This window comes from Salvelinus sp. IW2-2015, unplaced genomic scaffold (assembly GCF_002910315.2).
Source record: "Salvelinus sp. IW2-2015 unplaced genomic scaffold, ASM291031v2 Un_scaffold1478, whole genome shotgun sequence".
NCBI lineage: Eukaryota > Metazoa > Chordata > Actinopteri > Salmoniformes > Salmonidae > Salvelinus > Salvelinus sp. IW2-2015.
The window spans coordinates 206,214-215,350 of record NW_019942934.1 but is presented as its reverse complement, the minus strand read 5'-3'; the positions used below and the strand labels follow the sequence as shown (position 1 = coordinate 215,350).

The following is a 9,137-nucleotide window of genomic DNA, read 5'->3' as shown; positions in this document are numbered from 1 at the left end:
ATATAAAATCCGAGGTGTATTTTTTAAATATTTGTATTGAACCATTTTTTTTTGTAGAGTAGCCTTGTTATCTCATCTTAAGCACAACGTACATGTGTGATTTTAACAGCCCCCCCAAAAAATAAATAATGGAGCTATGTCTCTTCTTTTGCCACGCATTTACAAAGAACCATATTTTTCCTGTCATGTCAATAATGAAATCATCCAAGTCCCCATAGGATGTCTCCCGAGTGGCGCAGCGGTCTAAGGCACTGCATCTCAGTGCTAGAGGTGTCACTACAAACCCTGGTTTGACTCCAGGCTGTATTACAACCGGCTGTGATTGGGAGTCCCATAGGGCGGAGCGCAATTGGCCCAGCGGCGTCCGGCTTAGGGTTTGGCCGGGGTAGGCCGTCATTGTAAATAAGAATAAGAATTTGTTCATAACGCCTAGTTAAATAAAGGTTAAATAAAAAAAAAATATAAAAAAAAAAAATAGGAGACTCATTCACAAAACATCCCCAATCCCCTCCATGATCTTCTTCCAGTTCTTCTCAGCTGGTGTTGTACCCATAGAGATAGATAGAGGACTCATCTTGCTATCGGTGCCTTTATAGCGTCTGAGACAGCATGGCCGGCGCCATTGAGGCTTTACAACCCATACGAATCCCCACCCAGTTGACTACTTTGACTACTTTAAAATGGCGGAAATGTGGTGGAAGCCCTCAATGGCGCTGCCCGTGCTAGAATGACCTTTTTGGCCACTAGAGGCCTCTATCATTCTCTATGGTTGTATCTATCGCCTCAAGCGGTTCAGTCCACGCAGCTCTTTTTTCCTGAATTTGCAAGTGGCTCGTTCTGCTTGTTGGTTACATTGTATCGCTCCCCTCAGCATTGAACGATCCAAACAGCCATCAAGAAATGAGAGATTTCAACGAAATCAAGTCCAGGAATTAAACTGGTGAGGAAACTGCCAGAATATCGGATTTTACAATTTGGACTACAGAAAGGATATGCTTTATTTCCAACCAGGGCTTTAAACTGAATTTGAAATCCCCATCGTAACCGGTATTTTTGAATTTTCAACGGGATCTCAACGTGTGATGGCAGCAGCCCCGTGAATTAGCCGTTCCATTCCCCTGGCGTTGGATTTCTTGGGAGCACGTTGATTGATTTGTCTGTGTATATTTGCACATTGGGGGGGGGGTCGGTGGTCATCAAAGTGGTTTTACCTTTACTATCAGGATCTATGGAGTGTACGTAAACATTCGCTGGATTGGGTTTGTCAAGAGGGTAAGTTAGCCAACAACATTAAGTTTTATACTAGTGAAGGAATTTGTTCTATACTTTAGAACACGGGACTTAGCTAGCCTGCTAGTTAGTAAGCGCATGAGCTAGCTTCGTTAGCTAATGCTAACCTGTAAAGCGCGCTAGTTAACTAGCTGACAGTTAGCTTCTCTGGCTAACAACTGCTTTCGTGCATTGCTTTGGTGAACCCCTCTTTGTCTGAGGACCCAGGAGGAGCAGCTATTTCCACACAATCACCCGGCATGAGTTATTCGCCTCTTGTCCTAAAATACTGTTCCCTAGCCATATAATTATCCTAGTAGGATAATGCCCTGATGTAATGTGTGCATTTGTGGGAATAATGTTTAGCCACTAAATACATGTTCAACATGGACTCCGATGAGGACATTGTAGGACTGTAGCAGCTAGAATGAAACTGGCCATTTAACAAGCAGTTTAGATAGCAAGTTATAATATTACATGTATTAACTATGTCATATATATATATATATATATATATATATTACAGACGTTAGCCATTTAAAACATATCTATGCTATACCAATGCTTGTGTACACTTGTCATGCGTTTCCCTAAATGACTTGATGAGATATTGCTAGCTATCCACATTTAGCTAGCTACGTTTGACATTTTAGTAATTTTAGTAATTAGTAATTTCGCAGATGCGCAAGTCTTATTCAGAGCAAATTACATTACTTAGCTAACAGCGTGTCTATCAAAAATCAAGTTGGTGTTTTTTGTTGTTGTAGTTTGCCTCAGCCTTTTGCAAAGAACATGCTGACATGACGGTTATTAAGTGTACCAAAACATACAGTACCAGTCAAAAGTTTGGACACACCTAATCATTCAAGGGGTTTTKTTTKTTTKTTTTTTACTATTTTCTACYTTGTAGAATAATAGTGAAMACATCAAAACTATGAAATAACACATATGGAATCATGTWGCAACCAAAAAAGTGTTAAAAAAATCAAAATATATTTTTTATTTTAAATTCTTCAAAGTAGCCACCCTTTGCCTTGATGACAGCTTTGCACACTCTTGGCATTCTCTCAACCAGCTTCACCTGGAATGCTTTTCCAAAGTCTTGAAGGAGTTCCCACATAAGCTGAGCACTTGTTGACTTGTTCCTTCACTCTGCCGTCCAACTCAACCCAAACCATCTCAATWYGGTWGAGGTCGGGTGATTGMGGAGGCCAGGTCATCTGATYCAGRACTCCATCACTCTCCTTCTTGGTCAAATAGCCCTTACACAGCCTGGAGGTATGTTGGGTCATTGTCCTGTTGAAAAACAAATGATAGTCCKACTAAGRYCAAAKCAGATGGTATGGCGTATCGCTGCAYAATGCTGTGGTAGKCATGCTGGYTKAYTGTGCCGTGAATTCTAAATACATCTCTGGCAGTGTCACCAGCAAAGCACCATCACACCTCCTCCTCCATGCTTCACGGTGGGAAATACACATGCGGAGATCATCTGTTCATCTACTCTGCGTCTCACAAAGACACCGCGGTTTTAAACAAAAATCTAAAATTTGGACTCATCAGACCAAAGGACAGATTTCCACCGGRCTTATGTCCATTGCGTGTGTTCCTTGGCCCAAGCAAGTCTCTTCTTCTTATTGGTGTCCATTAGTAGTGGTTTCTTTGCAGCAATTCGACCATGAAGGCCTGATTCACGCAGTCACCCCTGAACAGTTGATTTTGAGATGTCTGTTACTTGAACTCTGTTACTCTGTGAAGCATTTATTTGGGCTGCAATTTCTGAGGCTGATAACTCTAATGAACTTGTCCTCTGCAGCAGAGGTAACTTTGGGTCTTCCTTTCCTGTGGCGGTRCTCATGAGAGACAGTTTCATCAAAGCGTTTGATGGTTTTTGCAACTGCACTTGAAGAAACTTTCAAAGTTCTTGAAATTTTCCGGATTGATTGACCTTCATGTCTTAAAGTAATAATGGACTATCGTTTCTCTTTGCTTATTTGAGCTGTTCTTGCCATAATATGGACTTGGTCTTTTACCAAATAGGGCTGTCTTCTGTTTACCAACCCTACCTTGTCACAACACAACTGATTGGCTCAAATGCATTAAGGAAATAAATTCCACAAAGGAACTTTTAACAAGGCACTRCTGTTAATTGAAATGCATTCCAGGTGACTAGCTCACGAAGCTGGTGGAGAGAATGCCAAGTGTGCAAAGCTGTCATCAAGGCAAAGTGTGGCTACTTTGAAGAATCTCAAATATAAAATACATACTTTGTTTTGTTTAACACTTTTTTGGGGGTTACTACATGATTCCATGTGTTAGTTCATAGTTTCTACAATGTAGAAAATCATAAAAATAAAGAAAAACCCTTGAAATATTCGGTGTGTCAACTTTTGACTGGTACAGTATGTTTTGGTACACTAAATAACAGTGATATCAGCATGTTCTTTGCAAAAGGCTGAGCCAACCTACTAAAAAAAACTTTTGACTGGTCCTGTATTTCACAGTATTTTCCTTGGGGAGCCATTTTACCTGACACTATAAAGGGCTCCCAGACTACCCAACATGCTCCTTGGTTGGATTACTCAAGTCAAAGAGGCGTGGTGAAATCACAGGTCTACCATCAACATTTATTCAATCTATATTTCTTTGTGGTAAGATTGCAAGGCATTACTGGTTATGGTAGCCTAGTGGTTAGAGCGTTGGGCCAGTAACCAAAAGGTTGCTGGATCGAATCCCTGAGCTGACAAGGTAAAACTCTGTCGTTCTGCTCCTGAGCTAGGCAGTTAACCCACTGTTCCCCGGGCGCCGACGACATGGATGTCGAATTAAGGCAGCCCCCCCCCACCACCTCTCTGATTCAGAGGGGTTGGGTTAAATGTGGAAGACACATTTCAGTTGGACACCTGACTAGGTATCCTCATTTCCCTTCTGTTAACAAAACTGCCGTTGATAATAGCCAGTCTACCAAGGAGGCTAGATTTATTTTAACAGTGGTTATTGTTGCTGTTCTTTGGTCTTGGTGACCTGAGGTTGATCCCCACTTTGGGACCTCGCACTGCCCCACCCCCTCCCCCCTCCAATTGCTACAGTGGTTTTAGAAGTCGGATAACCTGGTATGGTCATCACAGGCAGGCGTGTGAATTTTCTTTAAAAGAAAGTCATACTTCCTGTTTGGTGTAAACAAACCTGCCACTTTGATTAGCCTATTCATCTGCTCCCCCAAGGGAGATGACTTTTTCTTGGACTAATGGTTACGTCCGCAGCCCTTGATCTTGGCGACCTGTGTTCTAGAGTCTGTCTCCTCTGGAATGTTACAGTATTGTCTATGGTCCTCTGTAGCTCAGTTGGTTGAGCATGGAGCTTGCAACACCAGGATAGTAGGTTTGATTTCCCGGGACCACCCTTAACGTAAAATGTTTGCATTCATAACTCTTAAGTCGCTTTGGATAAAATGTAAAAGTCTGCGAAATGGCACATTACTGTCTAGCAAGTAGAATGTTTTGTTTTCTCTCTTGGTGCATTGTCTTAAAAAAAAGAAGAAAAAAAAAGATTCTCCCTGCTGCAACTTGAGGAACTACAAACAGGCTTGTTATGGACACCATGTTAAATCCTGCAGCTGGTTGTGATAAAGTGTGTACAGCATCCAGTACACCTAGTTGCCCTCAACGGCATGACCCAACTTTCTATAAAATCATTTTTAAAGGTTTAAGACAAATTCTGACATGAAGAACCAAGTAAGTTTATGTTCTGTACCCAAGTCAAACAATGTTTACATTTTGTAAGTCACATGAGGGTCGTTCAATGTCATTTCAGTAAGCCATGACACCCACTATCTCAGATTCTTTTGAATTCATTTCTAGTTAGTCACCAGTAAGATAAGCGTTCCGGAAACATTATTTTGTTGACGTGCAGCTACTCTTCCTGGGGTCCGGCAAAATGAAGGCAGTTAAACAATTTTAAAAACATTACAATAAATTAATTACAGAATTCACAACACACTAAGTGTGCCCTCGGGCTCCTACTCCACTACCACATATCTACAACACAACATCCGTGTGTGTGTTTATATGTATGTGTGTGTTATATATATATATAGTGCGTATGGTGTGTGTATGTATGTCTGCGCCTATGTTTGTGTTGTCACAGTCCCCGCTGTTGCATGTGTATTTAAAAAAGAACAAATCTGATTCTACAGCTTGCATCTGTTACCCGTTACCCGATGTGGAATAGAGTTCCATGTAGTCATGTCTCTATGTAGTGGAATCTTTCTAAGCTTGCTGTGTTATTAACAGATCCCCCATCTCACCCTGCTATCCGCCTGGTTAATCTGTGCTAAGTGGAGTTGAAGGCAAAGTAGGCCTGGGTGGTATACCGTATTTTACTGTACACTGGTATTTATGCACGGAACGGTTTGGGTTTTTACTTGACCTTCTTTCACTGTATTTGAATGTTTGATTTGTTAAATGTGGCGTCCATTTTTTAAAATACTTTACTCCGCTACTTGAGTCATTCCTCTCCTCCCTCTCTCTCTCCATGTCCTTTCCACACAGACCTAGTCTCACCCCCTGTCAATCAAGCAGTGCGTTTGTTGTTGCTTGACCACCAGACACTTGCGTTCAGTCTGCAGGGTCAATGCAACACTGATGACTATTGTGTTGTTTCCCCTTTGATCTTAACATAAATCCATAAAGCGTCCTATAATTACGATATTAGTTTGTTTATTAATCTGCCCTCAGATTACATCTCTGACCTGCTCACATTAAATGAGTGTCGGTGACAGCTATGCCCCGAGGAGGCAGCCATATGGATATTTTGTCTCCGATCTCAAAAAAAACTTGTCTGGGACAGCTAAATCGGGGCCAAAATAGTGTAGTGGCTTTATGCTATTTCAAAATGTCTGATGTAGAATCTTGCCTTCACCTTTTTAATAGGCATAAGAAACCAGGCTAACTGAAATAGGCCTAGCCAAATGAATGACGACAACATAGCTAGACTTGCATGTCCTCTATAGGCTACTGCTCGAAAGGCTCAGCTTTCTTTCTAGCTCAGATATGAGAAACATTTCACAGCCTAGCACACGCCACAACACATCATGAACTGTTCTACCTTATGCTGAACACATAACGCCTCAGCTTTACTAGCTCAGCTCACTGCTCTTTCAGGGATCTCCGGCTGTCCCCTGCTGGAGCACATAAATCCTATCTGGTGTGTCATCAGTCGGTGTGTAGCCAATGGGTCATTTAAGTGCAACCGATCCTGTGAAGGAATACTGTCCGTATCACAGTTTAGTCTTCAGTACCAACGACGTGTAGAGGCACTCACACTACACCTAACACTGCTCGCTTTGTCCGTGTAGTAGCATATTGGGGGGGGGGGGGMGTTAAAGAGCAATGTTCCAATCAATATCACAATTATCCAATAACTGTGGTTCACTCAGCAACCAATGGGGTGGGGTTAAAAGAACGATGTTCCAATCAATATCACAATTATCCAATAACTGTGGTTCACTCGGCAACCAATCAGGTCTTTTGATAATGTGACAGATGTAGGCTAATGATTGTACTTTCAAAAAAGAGAAATGGTTAAGGGGACCAACATTCTACATCACGTGTGGAAAAAGTTGAGCCAATAAGAAACCTTTCTACCAACCATTTGTTTGGGACAGAGTCTCCCAAACACAAATGCAGTGTTTAGTTAATCTAATCGTGGAAATGTAAGATCAGATGGCCGCTAATAGCGGTTCCTCTTTTATCAAGCTATATTTCAGTCACTTCAAACCATAGATCAGAAAGAAATACCGTCCCAAAAAATACMGGGCGACTGAATTGCAATAGACTGTCATATCCTCCAAAAAAATAAAGAATAACCCCTGGCTGTTGATCATATGGTGGGGTTGTGAACATTTTCTGATATTAAAAGCCTCATGCATAGAACAAGTTTCAGAGTTAAGGTTAGCCAATGGAAAAGGGAGAAGGTTAGGCTACAGGCCTAAGTCAGGACTGAACTTTCTCATTACTAGATCATGTGACGTCTCATTTCAATAGTTCCCCTTTTGTAGCCTACAGCCTATATGGGGATTTACCTACAACTAGACTATAGGCCTAGGTGACCTCAATACACAAAGGCCCTCTTCTTCTAGACAATAATCCTTAGTATTGAAGAGCCTTGATTTCCCCCCCCCCCTCTTTTTATTGGTGAGAAAGGGTTTTGGAGCTGGGAGGCCATTGGACAGTATTGAGCCGCAAAACTGATGGTACACCGCAACTTTTTTTAAATGACTACCCATATAGGCCTAATGTCTCRGAGCGTAACTATTAAAGTTTAAAATGGCAAATACAATAAAATGAAAATGGCAGGCCCGATACTAAAAATACACCACAGTCCCACGGGCCATTAGCATGCAATGTAATTCACGGCCGCCATAGCAAGTAGAGGACTTTGAATTGCTGTAAGCGTTAGACAAGGCCTACATTCTGTCATGCAACCACTGCTTTAAAATCCTCACTGGAGATGTCCTGGGGGGGGGGGGGGCTTGCTACTTGTCAAAGTCTTTGTAAATGTAAAGCTCCTCAAAATGCTATTGTTTATCCTCTATCGTAAGTTGTTAATTCACCTTAACTCCTTGAGACAAACTATTTGAGTGCCATCCAGTTCGTCAGCCTATCAGTTCACATTTCTTTGAATTGATAAAAAGCGTTTTCCTTATGTAAAACAATCACAAATAAAAGCCTGAGGTCAAATTATAATATTACTTTCACATAGCCTCTGGAGGATTAAATTAATCAATTGCCAACAGAAAAATCCTAGTCCTTGGTTACACCAATATTATCCTTCTCATTCTAAATTCAATTGGTTGTGATTAATGATCGGAGATACGAGCCTGGGGTTGCTGTCATTCCAAAACGACAGTGGCTCGCTCTCTGGTCTACCTCTCAGAATGAGGGCCAACAGATGTACAGTGAGATCGGGCAATTTCAGTTTGCTTTTTACTCTGACAACAAATCTCCTCTTCCATAGGCCGCCGGGGTCTCAGCCAAGAGGCTGCATGATAGCAAGTGAAAAGGGAGTGAGACTTAGCTGACCTTTATACTAACGTCACCTAGCGAAGGATATCAGCGACCTTGTGACGCACCAATGGAGTGATTTAATCAGATCATAGGTCTCGACTAAGATAAATGAGGGCATGAATTGGCAACAACAATGAGAAAACACAATAACAGCAAAATGTAGAAGGTAGTTATTTTACACGCCGATGAAACCTCAGGATGTAATTTTCAACAACGACTCCATAACTTTCCCAAGGCCACGCTAATGTTAGTCGTGATATTTCTGATTCATGCAATCGATGTTGCATGCAATGTTCATGGTCTAGTCACATAAACGCTAAAGGATTTGCCTAACTGGATACGAGCCACTGCAGAAGGTAGAATAGGCTTCTCTGGTCTGGGAGGTGAACAAACGTTACGCTATGTTAATGAATCGCTGCTATCGCGACGGTTATGTTTGTCAGCGAGAAGCATTTAGGCCTATTGAAAGAGAGCATAGCACAAAATGTAGGCAATAGGATTAAACTACAGTGTACTTTGATACATGTCTAGTCTTCAAAGTACCTCTGAAAAATGGTTATCAAACAGCCAGACTAGGAGTATGGAAGAACTCCATAATAACGTTGAAATGTATTCAGCTTAAGGTCTACAGGTAAAAGGGTCACGGTTCTCCTCTGAGAATAAAGACGGCTTTCACTTTGAGGATGGATACGCTGGAGAATGTATTTGTACAATGACAGAAATAGGCATAAAGGATTGATGTCTCTCTTTTCACTGATAAATAAGCTAATATCCATTGTCCAAGAATACTATTGAGGAAATGGT

General features: G+C 41.5%; 1 protein-coding gene across 2 annotated transcripts in view; it reads left to right on the top strand.

Annotated features, from left to right (window-relative positions):
- The first annotated feature begins 820 nt into the window (after positions 1-820).
- The window catches only part of LOC112070968 (zinc finger protein 609), a 185,667-nt gene continuing 177,350 nt past the window's right edge, over positions 821-9,137 (top strand). The window contains exon 1 of one of the 2 annotated variants that reach the window (XM_070439199.1): positions 821-940. The gene's annotated coding sequence lies outside the window, so the exon portion shown is untranslated. Of the gene's footprint in view, positions 1,273-9,137 lie in introns of both variants that reach the window. The other variant, XM_070439198.1, reaches the window with a different exon arrangement.